Source organism: Musa acuminata, chromosome BXJ3-1, assembly GCF_036884655.1.
Source record: "Musa acuminata AAA Group cultivar baxijiao chromosome BXJ3-1, Cavendish_Baxijiao_AAA, whole genome shotgun sequence".
NCBI lineage: Eukaryota > Viridiplantae > Streptophyta > Magnoliopsida > Zingiberales > Musaceae > Musa > Musa acuminata.
The window spans coordinates 17,531,814-17,551,466 of record NC_088349.1 but is presented as its reverse complement, the minus strand read 5'-3'; positions in this window follow the sequence as shown (position 1 = coordinate 17,551,466).

Sequence of the window (19,653 nt, the reverse complement as noted above, 5' to 3'; positions counted from 1 at the left end):
ATTCACAATTGAACAAGATGTTGTGTATTGCTAATGAATGATGTTGTACATTTTATATGAAATAAAGAGTGCTTGATTGCCCTTCAATCATTTCCTTGAATCAGGGTGATTACACTTGAATTATAGGAGATCCGAGAGACGTATAATAAGTAGGTGTATTAACATTATATCTTTTCAATCAATTGATGCATGATTTGTGGACAATTCTCTACCATGCTTTAATGAGATAAAAAGAGAATTTTGTTTCGAATAAATATAAGCAAACCATAGACATACAACGGAATTAAACGAAAATCACGTTCAAATAGGACATCAAGATTTACGTACAAAATCCTTTTAATGTGAAGGGTAAAAGTCACGGGGCAAGTTAGAGAAAATCTACTATAAAAATAATTAATGTACAAATATTAGAGTCTCTTATTCAAAACCCAAGCAATAATCATGAGATAATAACTATGATACAAGGATTATGTCACTATGCATAATATTTAAAATCTTCGCAAGTGATCATAGTAAGAATTTACTGTAAATCTAATCTAACATAAGATGAGAATATTGTTTGGATGATTAAAAATAGTCTCTGCGTTGTCCTTGTCTTCTTCCCTTTCCTTTTTCTCTTGTTTTTCTGCCCTCAATTGCCATTATTGCTTCTCTCTTTTTCATAGCCACCATTGCTCCCTTTTTCTACCCTATCCGCTATACCTCTTTGGTTAAAAGAATTAGAGTTTTGATTAAACGAGGAGAGAGAAAGCTAAAGTGGGCTATGGGTAATTAAAGTCCACTGTGGGCTGAATAATGGGTAATCTACCCAACAAACTCTCCTTTTAGCTCATAAGGGAGGTTGTCTCATGACTCCTCAATGTGAAGTCATACTGACCAACTATCGGCATTTCTCCTGTATTTCTTTTGGTAATGTCTTTATCAACATATTTGCTAATTGTCATCTGTGTGCATTTTCTGAAGTTGCAACTACTTCTCTTTAAATACATTTCGAATCTAGTGGTATCTGACATCTATATACTTTGACTTAGGATGAAAAGTTGGGTTCTTACACAAATGGATGGCACTTTGGCTGTCATAATGCACTACATAATTTTTTTATTTCAGCCCTAATTCTTGTAAGAATTTTTTTATCCATAACATTTCCTTGCAAACCTCTATAGCAGCAATATATTCTACTTCTATGCTGGAGAAACCAATACACCTTTGTAATTTGGATTATCATAACAAAGCTCCCCCTACAAAAATAAGTACAAAATCTGATGTGGATTTCCTCGTATCTATATCTCTTATCATCTCTGCATCTGTGTAACTTGTTAACACAAGCAGTCCACCTACAAAGCTTAAACAAACCTTAAAGCTCCTTTTGAGATATCTAAAAATCCACTTAACTATTGCCTAGTGCTCTTTGCTTGGATTTGCAAGTGTAGGGAAATCTAGAGGCGATATCACATGTATAGTGGAAGAACAGAAAACAAGAACCCCAAATTTCTCAAAAATGTGTTCATTATCATATGAAGATTAGTGCGCAAAAACTCTCAAAACTTAAATCCACGTGCGAGATAGTTGTGTTTTACCTTGGGAGATCGTATATCCCTAAATCCTTGCAGATTTATAGGAGAGGATGAAGGAGGTCAAGCGCTCCTCCAATCACTATCCAAAACTCCACACCTACTATCTAAGGAGGAGAATAAAAGGTGAGAACCAAGAAGCCTCTAGCCTATGGATCTTTGGTTCTCCTATTTATAGAGGTCCCTTGTCTACTTAATCATAATAGATTCTACCCTATTGGGTATTGGATCTTCATCTAATACATGTATGTATATATATACATACATGTATATATGTATGTATGTACATACATGTATTGGATCTTCATCCAACTTCCCAAAATCTATACTCGTAATAGCCTCCTCGCAGGTTTGATGATCAATATCCTCAACATCCTCTCATCTAATATGTCCCACATATCTCTCAAGAGGATGGGATACTCTGCCGGACCTATGTAAAGTTGAAACTTGTGTGTTAGGTACTTGAACAAACTCGGGCTGTGGACTGGTGCTTGAGCTAGGTTCTCCAATCTCGCTCAACTCTATCATGCTCTCACTATCTCCACTAAGAATGTGTTCCTTCTCAAGGAACACTACTCTCTTGGCTACAAAGACCTTTTGGTCCTCTAAGTGATAGAAATAATACTCATAAATTTCCTTGGGGTATCCCGCGAACTTGTACCGTTTCATCCTGAATTCCAACTTATCGGGGTTGTCTTTTAACATGGGCTAGGCATCCCCAAATCTTAACAACATTAAGATTGGGCTTCTTCCTTTTTCATATTTCATATGGTGTAGAAACTACCGACTTAGTTGGAACTCTATTCAGAAGGTAAACTACAGTCTCTTGGGCGTATCCCCAAAATGAGACGGGTAGGTCGACGAAGCTCATCATGGACTGCACTATGTCTAACAATATATGATTCCTCCTTTCAGATACACTATTGAGTTGAGGTGTATAAGGGAGGTGTCCATTGAGATATAATCTAATGGTCCTTAAGGAATTGGGTGAACTCTGTAATCAAGTACTCACCTCCTCGATCTGATCAAAGTGTCTTAATACTCTTTCCAGTATGGTTCTCTACTTCATTTTTATACTCTCTAAATTTCTCAAAGGTCTCAGACTTGTACTTCATCAAGTACACATGTTCATACATTAAGAAATCATCAGTAAAAGTAATAAAGTAGGAGTAATTATCTATGACATAAGTTGACATGGGTCCATATACATTACTATGCATAAGTTCCAACAGCTTATTGGCTCTCTCTCCAATTCCACTAAATAAAGAGTTGGTTATTTTTCCATAAAGGCAATGTTTGCAAATTGTATATGACTAATAGTCGAATGGATCTAGATATACATTCTTTAGTAATTTTTGAATCCTTCCCTTATGGATGTGACCTAGCTTACAATGTTAAAAGTATGCACTGTTCACCTCATCTTGTTTTCTCTTAGACACACTTATATTCATGATATGTGGAGTAGTGTTTAGCATAAACAAACCATTATGTAATGTTCCTCTTGTGATGATCTCATCATATAATAATATTGAATAACCATTGTTCTAAAAAACTAATTTATATCCACTAACTATCAAACATGAAATAAAAATAATATTTTTGATAATAGAAGATGTTGAATCTCATATTTTGATGATGAAACTACTTGATATGTATTTATGATTTAATCTGTATTTTGAGTGATGTAGGATACTTCGATCAGAATGAGACAATTAAAGTAGGAAAATCATGTTGTGCCGGAGGAACATGTCAAAAGATTGGACGTCGGGCCGGTGGATCGGTCGACGTATCGATAGAAGGCTTCATGCCGTGGATTCGGGCATCGGGCCAAGAAGAGCGGGTATTACGCTAAGGATATCGAAGTTGCGGAGTCAACTGACCGATTGGACAATAGGCCGCAAGAGAGGACAATGCGCCAAAGAAACGAACGAAGCGTCGTAGGACCAATGACATGTCGGACAACTTGATTATTGCTTTGTATTAATTGTCTCGATCGAAGTTTTGTTTTACATGTGCAGGATTAACTACGATAGCTTGAAGACATAAAGCAAGTCTACCGGAGTCAAGTTTGATGGGTGTTCGAGAGTCCAAAGATTCGTCGGAGATGTTGCCGGAACCAACCGAGAAGGAATCGAGGACTTGTCGAAGTTTTTGAAAGTGCGCCAGAGAGATCGTCGGAGGTTCGTGGAGATCACCGAGAAGGTTTGGCTACTCGCAGAACTCGCCACAAGATCGGGAGCCTACTGGGAGTCCGTTGGAAGAAATCTAAGGGTGTATCGGAAGTCCGTCGGAAGTTCGCCGAAAAGCTCGTCGGAAGGAAACTCGATGTTGCTGGTTAAAAACTTGCTTAGGACTATCTCTTTAGCTCGTAGTTTGTATGTAATTAGGGTTAGGATTAAGGGTTAATCCTATAACTTGGTTAGGGGCCAATTGGGCCCGAATTCGGACTGGTTTAGGCCAAGTTTGGAGCCCAACCAGTGAGCTGAAATAGTGTAGGCGGTGGCACCGCCCAGAACCCGAGAGGTCGGGCGGTGGCACCGCCAGTACACTGTCAGTGTCAGACATTGATAGGCGGTGGCACCGCCAACCTCGGAAACCCAAGAGAATTCAAAATTTGGAGCCCAAATTTGAATCCTCTTGGAGCCTATAAATACCCCTCGATTCTCAACAGAGAAAACAACCTTTTGAGGAGTAAGAAATTGAGATAAAGCCTTAGCAAAGTCTTTAGCAAGTTTTGTTTTTCAATTGCTTGAGTGTTCACCTCCTTCTTTCTCGTTGAAAACTTATAAGAGTGTGAACCACTTGTAAAAGGTTGTAAGAGAGGTATTTGTCCTTCCCCTTTAAAGTGATTTGCTAGTGGAAGTTGGGAGCCTCTTCGAAGAAGGCTTCGCAAGTGGATGTAGGTCATTTTGACCGAACCATTTTAAATTGGCGTGTTCCTTGAATGTGTGATTTCTTACTTTCTTGAAATTGTTCTTTACACTACTGCAAGCTTTAGGTTTTCATCTACTCAAGTTACTATCGAATCGAAATCTTCTCGTATTTACGAATTCGTTTTTAAACTTATAAGTTTTAATCCGCTGCACTAATTCACCCCACCCTCTTAGTGCCGCTCCGATCCTAACAATTGGTATCAGAGCCCGGTATTTCTCATTTCGGATTTACACCCGAGAGAAATAGCTCTTCATGGCTTTCAAGAGGGCTTATCGGTTGTTCGTCCACCATTGTTTAACGGATTGGACTACACTTATTGGAAAACTTGAATGAGAGTTTTCTTGATTTCTATAAATTTGGATTTATGGAATATTATTGAAAATAATTTTCAACTTCCCTCTAAACCGATGAACGAATGGTCGGATTTGGAGAAGAAGTATTTTTCTTTAAACACAAAGGCTATGAATGCCTTATTTTGCGCTTTGGATAAAAATGAGTTCAATCGGATTTCTACGTGCGAAACGGTTTTTGATATTTGACGAACACTTGAAATCACGCACGAGGGAACTAGTAGAGTCAAAGACTCGAAAGTTAACATTTTATTGCATGATTTTAAGCTTTTTCGAATGCAAACAAGTGAGACTATAAGCGACATGTACACCCATTTCACGGATATCATCAATAATCTAAGAGTTCTTGGTAAATATTTTTTGAATTTTGATCTCGTAAGCAAGATCTTAAGATCCCTTCCAAAAAGGTGGGATCCTAAAATAACCGCAATACAAGAGATAAAAAATTTAAATGATTTTCCATTAGAAGAATTAATCGGGTCATTAATGACCTATGAAATAACACTTTTGGAATATCTTGAACCCGATGAGCACTTGAACCACCTTCCAAAGAATAGGAAGGATTTGGAACTCCGGACAAATGAATACCACTTGAGCGATGACTCAAGTGATGAGGACAATGATGTACTTGAACTTCGAACACTAAATCTTAATAAGTTTATTAAATAAAAATCTAAAATAAATAATGAACTTGAACGGAGGAAAAGGCTAAAGAAGAGGAAGGCAACCAAGGATGAATCAAGAACTTCCAAAGGTGAAACGATGAATTGGGCTTTGACGGGCTTCGACTACAAGGTAAGTAACTCAACTCTCTTGAATTATTTTGAAGTTATTTGAAGTTTTTCATGAGTACTTAATTTAGATAGTAGGAATAGGAAATAAAAAATTATTTTTCAAAAATTATATCATGTTTTTCTTTTTAGCATCATTGAAAAATTAAAAAATTGATCATGAAAAGTATATTGCTAGGGTTTCATGCATGTTATGTTTTGAAATGTTGAATGATGTATGCAACATTAGGAATGATAATTATATTATATGTGATAATGCTTAGGATTAATCCATGCATGTGTATCTTGATGATTTTATGTCATGCATGAGTTTTTGAAGTAAATGTTGATTTAAAACTCTCATTTTAGATTAACATATTTTTGGTCTAATCGTTTTTATAATGAATTAAGATGACATAGTGCATGTACATCTATGTATGAATTTCTTGATAGTCTTTTGATGATAGATGTGATATCATGATGTGTTTGGTCTTGACGGCTTCATGATGAAACTTATGTTTCGATTTTAAATGATGATACATGTTTTCACAAAACACTTGAATATCCTCGCATGAAATCAATTGTATGAAATGGAAATGAATTTTCTATCCTATTGAGATTAATGAATTTATTTTACCAATCTTGTGAATCTCATGAAAATAAACATGATGAATATTTTGAAAATAAATGAGTGTATCATGCATTTGGTCTTAATGATTTCTCTTGAACATACTTTTTGAAATCATACTTGATGATGAATATCAAGATATTAAAGGGATGTTATCATGGAATCATGCTTGATGATTTGTTTTTTATCTTTCCGTCTTAAATGTTAACACTTGTTTTATTAAAGGTAAAGACATGCTTATAAGAAGCAAATTACATGAATAGAAATTTATAAAAACTAAATGCGATCCTCTATCTTATCGTCTTTTCAATAAATCTATGCTTATCATGTATGAATTTATTGAATGTGACTTTGAGGATGATTTCGGATTTCACAAATGCTTGATTCATACTTATGACATGAGACACATTTTAAATATGAATCATGTTCAATGCTTCAATCATGTTACATCTCTCTTAATTCATTTTGTTCTCCTAGATTTATTTACCAAAGAGGAGAATCTTCCGAATGAATGAAATGATACAAATGAATATATATCTTTTTGAAATATCTTTTTAATGTGATGTTGATAATTTAAGATGCCTATTGGAATTCATGACATGAGATAATTGAATCCTTGACTTACTCTTTATATGGCTTAAAAATAGATGTTTAAAATCTTGCTTAATGAGTTGTTTTATAAGATTTTGCCTTTATGTCTTGAACTCTCATGCTTGTCTTGATTTGACATATAAAGACTAAGGCATGCTCAGATGAAAAGAATCACTTAAAAAATGCCTTCCCTATCTGATCGAGATTAATGATTTCATGATATTTTGTGAATCTCGAAATTGATTTTGATGACTTGATTATGAGTTTCAAGTTAACGATTTGACATGAATGAGTTTTATCTAAATCATAATCTTGATCTTGCAAAATTGGAATCACAAATAATATCTTTTAGTATTCATGAATTGATACTCACAATATGTAAGTATTGGTATTCATGACTTGAATTTGATTGAAACATTGCATGCTTAAATTAATCATTCTTCTATGTTTCAAAAATTCTTTAAATGCCTTATGTGATGATTGAAAATTAATTTACTTTATGATGAATCACGAATCATGACTTGATCTATGATATTGATATATTTAACCATGATCCTTGGTTGTATAATTCTTTTGCTCATTAAAAAGATTTGTAAAATGAATCATGTCCTTCTTGAATTTTCTTGATATCATGACATGATTTTGTAATATGGCTTGTATAATGATTAAATTTTTAGCCATTGATTTCTCCCTTCTTTTCGATAATGATAAAGGGGGAGTTAGTTTACTAGCCTGCATATTTCAAAGGAAGGAAAATTTGCTAGCTCGATCATTTCATTGAAAGAACTTGCTATCATGAACACTACCAATGAATTACAAATCTTGCAATATAAAAAGAAGCAAAGAATTGCTATATCGAAAGAAGTAAAAAATGCAAAACTTAGAAAACTTGTAATATAATTGCTCTTGTCATGCTTTGTATCAAAAATAGGTTGATATCCTTAAAAGCATCGCATTAAATTTTTTAGTGTATCGCAATGTATCACATGTATCGTAAATTGAAAATTTTGAGACTATTATCGTATCATGTTTAACAATTGATGTCTTTTATGAAATGATTTCTTTGTATTATTGTCTTGTATGTATCATGTGATGATTGAAATATTGATTGATGCAAATTCATAGTTTATGTAAAAGTCTAAATCATTGGTTACTCTTCTTCTTTTCGGCAATGACATAGGGGGAGAAAGATTGCTAGCTCAAGGCAAATGCTGGCTAGCTTGTACTCTTCCCTTCTTTTCGACAAAAACAAAGGGGAGAAAGCTTTTGCTAGTTAGAAAAAGAAAAGCAAAGTGCAATCTTGCACAAGAAGCAAGTATTGAATTGCCATGATTGAACTTAAGAATTTTGCTATGCTTTTGTACTTATATGTTGTGATGAAAAGCTAACTTGTATGTAATAAAACTTGCATATCGTAAAAATTGCTAGCTTCTAGTCTAAAGAGAAGCAAACAGTTGCTATCTCAAGAAAAACAAACATGCTACAACTTGCACATCTTTAATTGCTAGGTTGCATGATGATAAAATTTGATACTATGTTTTTCATGCAATAAGTTGAATTCATCTCTCTAAACACATAAGAGTTGGAACTTCTCCTTTTTGTTGATGATAAAGAGGGAGAAGTATGTTGAGGTCATGTCATGATTTGATCATGACATGTTGCTTGGATTTTTGAATCCAAGAGTTTCTATCAATAAGGCATATTGATAGGGGGAGTTTGTTTAAACTCCGAGAGTTAAGGCTAACTTCGTCATTAAGTGGTTGTCATCATAAAAAAGGGGGAGATTGTTGAATCTCATATTTTGATGATGAAACCACTTGATATGTGTTTATGATTTAATCTGTGTTTTAAGTGATGCAAGATGCTTCGATCAGAATGAGACAATTAAAGCAGGAAAATCATGTTGTGCCGGAGGAACATGTTAGAAGATTGGACGTCGGGCCGGTGGATCGGTCGACGTATCGACAGAAGGCTTCGTGCCGTGGATTCGGGCATCGGGCTAAGAAGAGCAGATATTGCGCCAAGGATATCGGAGTTGCGGAGTCAATTGGCCGATTGGGCAATAGGCCGCAAGAGAAGACAATGCGCCAAAGAAACGGACGAAGCGTCGTAGGACCAATGACATGCCGGACAACTTGATTATTGCTTTGTATTAATTGTCTCGATCGAAGTTTTGTTTTACATGTGCAGGATTAACTACGATAGCTTGAAGACATAAAGCAAGTCTACCAGAGTCAAGTTCGATGGGTGTTCGAGAGTCTGAAGATTCGTCGGAGATGTTGCCGGAACCAACCGAGAAGGAATCGGGGACTTGTCGAAGTTTTTGAAAGTCCGCCGGAGAGATCGTTGGAGGTTCGCGAAGATCACCGAGAAGGTTCGGCTACTTGCAGAACTCACCACAAGACCGGGAGCCTGTTGGGAGTCCGTCGGAAGAAATCCAAGGGTGTATTGGAAGTCCGCCGGAAGTTCGCCGAAAAGCTCGCTAGAAGGAAACTCGACGTTGCCGGTTAAAAACTTGCTTAGGACTATCTCTTAAGCTCATAGTTTGCATGTAATTAGGGTTAGGATTAAGGGTTAATCCTATAACCCGGTTAGGGGCTAATTGGGCCCGAATTCGGACTGGTTTGGGCCAAGTTTGGAGCCTAACTAGTGAGCTGAAATAGTGTAGGCAGTGGCACCGCCCAGAACCTGAGAACTGAGCGGTGGCACTGCCCAGAACCCGAGAGGTCGGGCAATGGCATCGCTAGTATACTGTCAGTGTCAGACACCGATAGGCGGTGGCACCGCCAGCCTCGGAAACCCAAGATAATTCAAAATTTAGAGCCCAAATTTGAATCCTCTTGTGGCTTATAAATACCCCTCAATTCTCAACAGAGAAAACAACCTTTTGAGGAGTAAGAAATTGAGATAATGCCTTAGCAAAGTCTTTAGCAAGTCTTGTTTTTCAATTGCTTGAGTGTTCACCTCCTTCTTTCTCATTGAAAACTTGTAAGAGTGTGAATCACTTGTAAAAGGTTGTAAGAGGGGTATTTGTCCTTCCCCTTCAAAGTGATTTGCTAGTGGAAGTTGGGAGTCTCGTCGAAGAAGGCTTCGCAAGTGGATGTAGGTTATTTTGACCGAACCACTTTAAATTGGCGTGTTCCTTGAATGTATGAGTTCTTACTTTCCTGAAATTGTTCTTTACACTACTGAAAGCTTTCGGTTTTCATCTACTCAAGTTACTATCGAAACGAAATCTCCTCGTATTTACGAATTCGTTTTTAAACTTACAAGTTTTAATCCGCTGCACTAATTCACCCCCCCCTCTTAGTGCCGCTCCGATCCTAACAGAAGAAACAAAATAACATGTATTCAATGCAATAATAGCTTCATCAGGTAGATATAGGGTGACCTCGCTAACAACTACTACATCAACTTTTGCTCCATTGCTCATCTTGAGGTCCATTTGATAAAAACCTTGCGGATTCTAAGCTTGGGGTTGATCTCTTTAGGGGATCGACCTCCTTGGAACTCTATAGGTGTTTTTTCCTTCAAGTTGTTGCTAAAAAGATTCATTTATTCATTGAGAAAAGAGGATGAATACATGACTATTTATAGGGCTTCTAAACCCCAACTCCTAATAGGACTCCTACTTCTAACCAACTCCTAATGCTTCTCTAAGAAGCAACCTCCAAACTAATCATAACCTTAGCCAGCCTCTTCACCTTTTTCATAGGAGTCGGCTAGGTAGGTTTTACATGAATGCCCCTTTCAATGAAACTCAATTAGAACTCTCATAGCTAGAGTCCTAACAGACCTGCCCTCTTCAAATCAGCCTTGTCCTTGAGGCTGATGATCCATGAATTCTGGGAATTTGATCTTCAAGTTGTCATAATTCTCCCAAATGGCATCTTCTGCTGGTAGGTTCACCCATTGTATTAGTACTTCAGTATTGGGTCGTTGTTGCTGAGTCACGATTCGTCGATCAATAATGGCACTCGGTTGAGTCTGGAGTTCTCCTTGGGTTGTCATATTTGGTAGATGGCTTTGGGTTGTCTCGTTTTGTCCCAGCTTGAGCTTTAAACACGACACATGGAAGACCGGATGAATTCGAGAGCTGGTGGGTAAGTCCAATCTGTATGCTATCGCTTTGATGCACTCCAAAATTTGGTAGGGTTCATAAAACCGAGGTGAAAGCTTCATAGATGCTCTACTCTAGATTGATATTTGCTTGTATGGCTAGAGCCATAGGAAGACCTAATCTCCTACTGAAAATTCTCTTTCGCCTTTGTGTTGATCATATTACTATTTCATCCTTGCTTGAGCTGTAGTGAGATTATCTTTTAGCATCTTTAGCATTTTGTCTATGTCCTGTAGTTCCCTGTCTACTTGTTCTACTTTAGAAGTGCCCAACATATATTTTGGGATCACAAGGGGAGGTCGGCCATACATAGCCTCATAGGGAGTACATTTTATGGATGAATGATAAGTTATATTATACCACCACTTGGTTCAGGGAAGCCACTTTGTCCACTCTTTTGGCCGGTCACTGGTGAAGGATCTAAGGTATGTCTCCAAGCACCTATTCACCACTTCAGTTTGGCCGTCGATTTGTGGGTGATACGCCGTACTCATTTTTAATTTAGTACTTTGCATTTGGAATAACTCTGTCCAAAATCTACTCTTGAAGACCCTATCACGATTACTTACAATAGATCTCGATCCCATACAATTTTATAATATTCTTCATAAAGATTCGAGCAATACTAGAAGCAGTGTAGGGATTACGAACAACGCAAAAGTGAGCATACTTTGTAAAACGATCAACCACGACAAGAATTATACCTTTTCCTTGTGATGAGGGAAGCCCTTCGATGAAGTCCATTGATATATCAGTTCATATTGAGTCCGGGACGGGTAGAGGTTGCAACTTTCCGGGACTTGCCATTGTCTCGCTTTTATGTCGTTGACATACATCACATTGTGCCACAAATTTAGCAATAATATTTTTCATCCCTACCCAATAAAATTTTTGCTTAATTCTCTTATAAGTTCTGAGGAACCCAAAGTGCCCGGCCACAAGTGTGGAATGCATCTCTTGAAGGATGATTTTTATGCAAGTAGAATTTGGCACAAGCACAATGTGTCCCTTATAGCGTAATTCTTTTGAGTCCCAACTGTAATTAACCACGGAGCTTGGTGCTTCCTCCAATTTTTTTATGATCTTATTGGTCTCCGGATCTTTCTGCCATTCCCTCTTAATATCCTTAAGGAAGTCACTGGTCAGAAGTGAAACAGCCGAAAATTTAGCTTGCTCGGGTAGCCGCGAAAGCGCATCTACAATAACATTCTGTTTCCTCTTTTTGTAAGTTATTTCATAATCATATTCAAGAAGCTTTGTTACCCATTTTTGTTGCTCAAGGGAAGATATCTTCTGCTCTAAGAAATATTTTAGGCTTTTATGGTCGGTCTTGATTTGAAAGTGTCGCTCGATCAAGTACGGTCTCCATTTGGTCACTGCATGCACAATCGCGAGCATCTCCTTGTCGTAAATAGTCATCTTGAGATGGAAAGGAGATAATGCCTTACTGGTATAAGCGAGGGGGTGACCATCTTGCATTAGTACAACACCAATTCCGACTCCGGAGGCATCAACTTCAATGATGAAAGTCTTACCAAAGTCGGGTAGCACTAGTACGGGCGTTGTCGTCATTGCAGCTTTAAGTTCGTCGAAGGCGGTGGTGGCTTTGTCCGACCATTGGAAAGCATTTTTTTTCAGCAATGAAGTAAGGGGTGCACTAATCTTTCCATAGTTTTTCACGAACTTGCGGTAGTCGCCTGTTAAACCGAGAAAGCCGCGTAGCGATTTTATGTTCCTCGGGGTCGGCCAGTTCTACATTGCTTCAATTTTGGAGGGGTCTACTGCCACACCTTCCTCTGATATGATATGCCCAAGATATTCCACGTTTTATTGAAGAAAGTTGCACAAAAATTCGTAGTGGCCATTGTGTGTTCAAAAGACGGTTTCCAGTATGTCTTCTTCGCATACTCGTATTTGATGATACCCGGATCGAAGGTTCAGCTTTGCGAAGACTCGTGGTCTCTTTAATTCATCAAGCAATTCATCTACTACTAGAATATGGTACTTGTCCTTGACGGTTATGTCGTTGAGAGCTCGGTAATCAATGCACATTCGCCATATTCCATTCTTATTTCATACGAGGAGCACTAGTGAAGAGTAGGGGCTACAACTTGGCCAAATAACTCCTGTTTCGAGCATCTCTTTTACAATCCTTTCTATTTCATATTTCTGGAGATATGGATACCGATATGGCCAAGTATTTGCTAGAGGTTTGCTTGGAAGAATCGGTATATAATAATCATGCCGATGGGTAGGAGGTAGGTTGCGCGGTTCATCAAATATATCTGAAAATCCAGCAAGCAAAGGAAGTAGGTTTGGATCTTCAAATTTTGTTGGCTCTCCCTTAGTTTGCTGATCAAGTTGTACCAAAAAGCCGCTGCATGCTTTGTGCAAAACCTTCTCTATTTGTTGTGTGCAAATCGTCCTTATGTCGCCCCCACGTTTCCCGTGCAGTATCACTATTAGGATCGGAGCGGCACTAAGAGGGGGGGGGTGAATTAGTGCAGCGGATTAAAACTTTGGTTTCGACAAATCTTTTGATACGATAAAAATCGAACTTGAAAAGCTTAACTTGAACGTGTGTTCGTAAAGGTATGCAACGAAGGTAATGAGGAAATAAAGCACGTAAGAAGGTTTGCAGTAATATAAATAGCGATAATAAAATGCAAACCAGAGATCACGCCGATTTTAAAGTGGTTCGGTCAAATGACCTACATCCACTTGCGAGGCCCTCTTCGATGAGGCTCCCACCTTCCACTAGCAAATCTCTTGAAGGGGAATGGCAAATACCTTTTACAAGTCTCTTACAAATCTCTTACAACTTTTTACAAGCAGTTCACACTCACAAATTTTCAGCAAGAAAGAAGGAGGTGAACACTCTAGCAAATTGAAAACAAGACTTGCTAAGACTTTTCTAAGACATTTCTCTCAATCAATTGCTTCACCAAAAGTTGTTATCTCAGCTGAGAATTGAGGGGTATTTATAGGCCTCAAGAGGATTCAAATTTGGGCTCCAAAATTTGAATTCTTTTTTGTTCCCGATGCTAGCGGTGCCACCGCCTGTCAGTGTCTGACATTGATAGTGTACTGGCGGTGCCATTGCCCAGCTAAGCGGTGCCACCGCCTGGCTCTCAGGCGTTGGGCGGTGCCACTGCCCAGCCAGGCGGTGCCACTGCCTGGCTCTCGGGTGCTGGGCGGTGCCATCGTCCAGTCTGGCGGTGCCACCGCCAGACCCTTCGGTTCACAGGTTGGGTTTTAATTTCAGCCCAAACGAAGTCTAATTTTGGGCCTAATTAGCCCCTAACCAGGATATAGGATTCTCTTTTAATCCTAATCCTAATTACATGTGAACTACATAACTAAAAACATCCCAAGCAAGTTTTCCACGTCAAGTCTTGTTCCGGCGAGCTTTCCGACAAACTTCCGGCGGACTTCCGATATGCTCTCGGGTTTCTTCCGACGGACTCCCAGCAGGCTCCCGATCTTGTGACGACTTCAACGAGTAGCCGAGCCTTCTCGGTGATCTCCGCGAACCTCCGATGATCTCTTCAGCGAACTTCCGAAAATTCCGACAAGTTCCTGATTTCTTCTCGGTTGGTTCCGGCAGCATCTCCGACGATTCTTCGGACTCTTAAACGTCCATTGAACTTGACTCTAGTATTCTTGCTTTATGTTTTCTAGTTATCATAGTTAATCCTGCATACTTAACTCAATAATATGGATTAGATCAATTAACCCATCAATTGATTTTATCATCAAAATCCGAGATTCAACAATCTCCCCCTTTTTGATGATGACAATCAATTGATGACGGAGTTAAACATAACTCACCCTATCTATATGCCATATAATGAGAAGATAAAAACACTTGAATTCTATCCCATTGAATTCAAGCATAAACCGATAAGTTCTAATCGTAGAACTTATCGTTATTCTCATTAATCAATAGTAAATACGAAACTTCGATGAAAATCATTTTCAAGTCAAATGATAAGGGACGATTTTTACTATGACAGGAGATAAAGATTTTTAACATGAATTTCATGATATAGATGTAAGACATGCTTTCAATATGATCAATCAATCTTGCGATATTCTCAAAGATTTTGCAAGGCATATAAGACATTCATATCACACAATCAATCAATCTTGCGATATTCTCAAAGATTTTGCAAGGCATATAAGACATTCATATCACACAAGCTTTTGTAATTCATATAAGTCATGCTATCAAAATGGTACAAGTCATCAATTTTCTCCCCCTTTGTCATCAACAAAAAGGAGATGAGACTTTGAAACACATAATTTGTGATCATCAAATCAATAGAGAAAAAAATCAGCATTAAGATTAATCATTCAAATTTGCCAAAAATATTTATCCAGAATTTATCTAAAAAAAATCAGCATTCATCCAGAAAAAAAATCAGCATATATCCAGAATTTTAAAAATACATCCAAGAAGAAGGTTCAGTTTTCGTTCAAAAGATGACAAGCTTCAAACTTGATATTAAGAGTAAACAAAACAGAATAAAAAGATACATCAATTAATCCTTAGGAGGTAATCCATAGTGCTGATACATAACATCTATTTTTTGATTCATTTGTCGTAGTTCCTTCAAAATTTCAATTTGCTGGAGTTGAATTTGTTCTTGCTGCGATTTGAGTTGGTCTTGTAAGAATTTGATCTGAGACAGTTCTGCCATAATGAGTCCTTCAGAGGATGAAACAGGAGCTGACACCAAAGGGACTAGGAGGAGGAGATTCATTTCCCCTAAGAATTGGTGTTTCAGGTTGTTTTACTGGTGGAGGAATAGGATCAGTCCTTCTAGGTTGTCTTACCCATATTCCATTGTTAAATGTGCACCTAAGTCTTTTCTGTAGATTTTTATTGATGATGTTATATCTATCACTTTGACTTGTTTCTTCATCGGGTGGGATGCAAATGTGTTGGGCAAGAAGAAATCTAGTGATTAACCCCCCATATGACAACATAGTATCTTTAGCTGTAATATCCTGCATGTGTTGCCGTATTGAGTATCCAAAACAGTTATGTTGACTGGTCATAATCCAATACATGGTGCTTATCTCTATTAGACTCATTTCATCAAGATGAAATTGCTTAGGGAATAGTATGCTTGTTGTGATATGGTGAAGAATCTTAGAGTTAAAAAGTAGTAAGTGTTCACAACTCTTGGGTATTATTACGAGGTCCGAGTTTGCAAAAATAGTTTCGACAACTTCGGTGTAAGTTGCTCCGATTATATTAACATCCCATTTACCTTTAAAATAGTAGCCCCTATCTTTTTTAGTGATTCCAATTAGTTCACAAATAGTATAATCAGTAATCCTAATTTGTGTTCCTAAAAGGTAAGTACTTAGGCTATCGTTATCTACCCATAGGTTTGCATAAAAAAGCCTAACTAACCTAGGATAAATTGGTTCATCTATTTGTAAGAGAGGTAGGGCCTCTAGATGAGCAAACCACTTAATGGGTTCTAAGTCTCCTAGTTCATCGAGATCAACGTGTTTACCCTTATGGATACATCTTGTTTCAAATTTTGGAAACCTAAGGGCCTCTTCTTTGGATCTAAAAAGATCGTGGTCATATGAATCTCTTTCAATCCTTTTCCTTTTTGATCTCTTAGAATCCATTATCTAGACAAGATGATAGGAAAAAAATATGAAATTGTAATGAGTAGGTAAAACAAGAAGAGGAAGGAAAGATTTTACCTTATGGAGCGTTTCTTGGAGGATAGAGAGCTTGGACCAAGAAGAATCCCTCTCCAAGACTTCTAGAGGTTAGAATGAGAGTTAGGAAGCTTTTGGGAGAGTTTGAGGGAGGCCTTCACGGGTTGGGGGCGGTGTCACCGTCGGCCCTAACCCTTTGGTTTTTAAAGGGTGTCTTGGGCGGTGCCACCGCCAAACCGAGCGGTGCCACCGCCTGGCGCCCGAGCGCTCAGGCGGTGCTACCGTCGGTTCTGGCGGTGCCACCGCTGGCGTGCAGCGGAAAAAGAAAAAAAATATCCTTTCTTCCCCCCTTTTTTTTTTCAGAGATGTTTGACTCAAGATAGGTTAAGATAATGAGTTGTACTTCAATATGTCATTTTGAATCGAAGGAGAATGATGAAGTCAAATTCATAGAAGAACGGAAAAGGATGAGACATTTTTCGAAAAATATATTCAAACAAGCTTATTTTCAGGGACAATTTAACATGCCTAGTTCCCTTCTAATGAATTCAAATTGGTCTTCATTTAAGGCTTTTGTAAAAATATCTGCCAATTGATACTTTGTGTTAATAAATTCTAAAACAACATTATTGTTAAGGATATGATCGCGTATGAAATGATGCCTAATATCGATATGCTTAGTTCTAGAGTGCTGAATTGGATTTTTGGTGAGACATACGGCACTAGTATTATCACATTTCATGGGAACATTTTTGAAGTGAATTCCATAGTCTTCTAATGTATTTTTAATCCAAACAACTTGTGCACAGCATGCACTTGCAGCAATGTATTTGGCTTCCGTCGTAGATAGTGCAATTGAATTTTGTTTCTTGGAAGTTCAAGAAACAAGTGCATGTTCTAAAAAATGGCATGTTCTGGATGTATTTTTTCTATCTATCCTGCATCTGCCAAAATCGGCATCTGCATAAGCTATTAAATCGAATTTTTCAGATTTTGGATACCACAATCCTAAATTTGGAGTTCCTTTAAGATACCTAAATATTCTTTTAACACTTTTAAGACGAGATAATTTAGGATTAGATTGAAACCTAGCGCAAAGTCCTACACTAAACATAATATCCGGTCTAGTCGCGGTGAGATAGAGTAGACTACCTATCATTCCCCTATATATTTTTTGATCGAAATTTTCACTATTTTCATCCATATCTAACTTAGTCGTAATACTCATAGGGGTGTTTATTGCTTTTGAATTATCCATTTAAATCGTTTTAACAATTCTAATGTATATTTAGATTGGTTAATAAATATACCATCACTAAGTTGTTTGATTTATAATCCTAAAAAGAAAGTTAATTCACCCATTAAACTCATTTCAAATTCATGAATCATATATTTGGCAAATGATTCACATAGTGATTCATCCGAAGAGCCAAAAATAATATCGTCAACATAAATTTGCACAATAAGAAAATTATTTTCAAAATGTTTGATAAACAATGTAGTATCAACCTTGCCTTTGGTAAAATTATTTAAAATAAGAAAGGAACTAAGCCTTTCATACCAAGCTCTAGGAGCTTGTTTTAAGCCATGGAGAGCCTTAGTCAATTTGAATACATGATTAGGAAGAAGAGAATTTTCAAATCCGGGAGGTTGTTCGACATATACTTCTTCAGAAATAAAACCATTCAAGAAGGCACTTTTGACATCCATTTGAAACAGTTTAAAATTATTACTACTAGCATAGGCAAGGAGCATCCTAATGGCTTCTAATCTTGCCATAGGAGTGAAGGTTTCTTCGTAGTCGATACCTTCTTCTTTGTTGAAACCTTTGGCCACTAATCTAGCCTTGTTTCTAACTACGATACCATTTTCGTCTTACTTGTTTCTAAAGACCCATTTAGTACCAATGACTAAATGGTCACTAGGTCTAGGAACAAGCTTCCATACCTTATTCATCTCAAATTGATTTAATTCCTCTTGCATTGCAATAACCCAAAAATCATCTTTTAAGACCTCGTCAATGCATTTAGGTTCGATTTGAGAAAGGAAGGCGGTGTTAGCACAAAAATTCTTGAAAGAGGAACGAGTTTGAACCCCTTTTGATGTTTCTCCTATAATTAGCTCCTTTAGATGAGCATTTATATACTTCCATTCCTTGGGTAAGGAAATTTCGGAAGAAGGTGCATCCAAGTTGCTATTTTGAGGAGGGGGTTCATTTAAATTCAAATTATTAAAACCAAGGTCATCATCAAAATTATTTTTCTTTAAATTAAAAATTTCATTAAAAACTACATGAATAGATTCTTCTATTACTAAGGTTCTTTTGTTAAAAACCCAAAAAGCCTTAGAAACGGAAGAGTAACCAAGAAAGATGCCTTCATCGGATTTAGCATCAAATTTTCCTAAGGCATCCCTTTCATTCAAAATAAAGCATTTACAACCGAAAACTTTAAAATAGGAAATATTTAGTTTTTTGTTATTCTATAATTCATAGGGAGTTTTTGATAGGGATGGTCTTATTAGGACCCTATTCATGATATAGCAAGCCGTATTCACGGCTTCGGCCCAAAAATACTTGGGTAGACTATGTTCATTTAACATCGTTCTTGCCATTTCTTGTAGGTTTCTATTTTTTCTTTCAACTACTATATTTTGTTGAGGATTCCTCGGAGTGGATAAGTTGTGATTGTATCCATTAACTTCACAAAAATTTTGAAAGTCACGGTTTTGAAATTCGCCACCGTGATCACTCCGAATTGATGAAATCATGAAGCCTTTTTCGTTTTGAGTGAGTTTACAAAATTTAGAGAAACACTTGAAACAATCACTTTTGTGAGCTAAGAAATAGGTCCAAGTGTATCTAGTATAGTCATCCACAATTACAAACGCATATTTGCTTCCTCCTAGACTTGTCGTGTCAATTGGTCCAAATAAGTCCAAATGAATTAATTGTAATGGTATAGTGGTGCTAATTTAAATTTTTGGTTTAAAACTAGTTTTT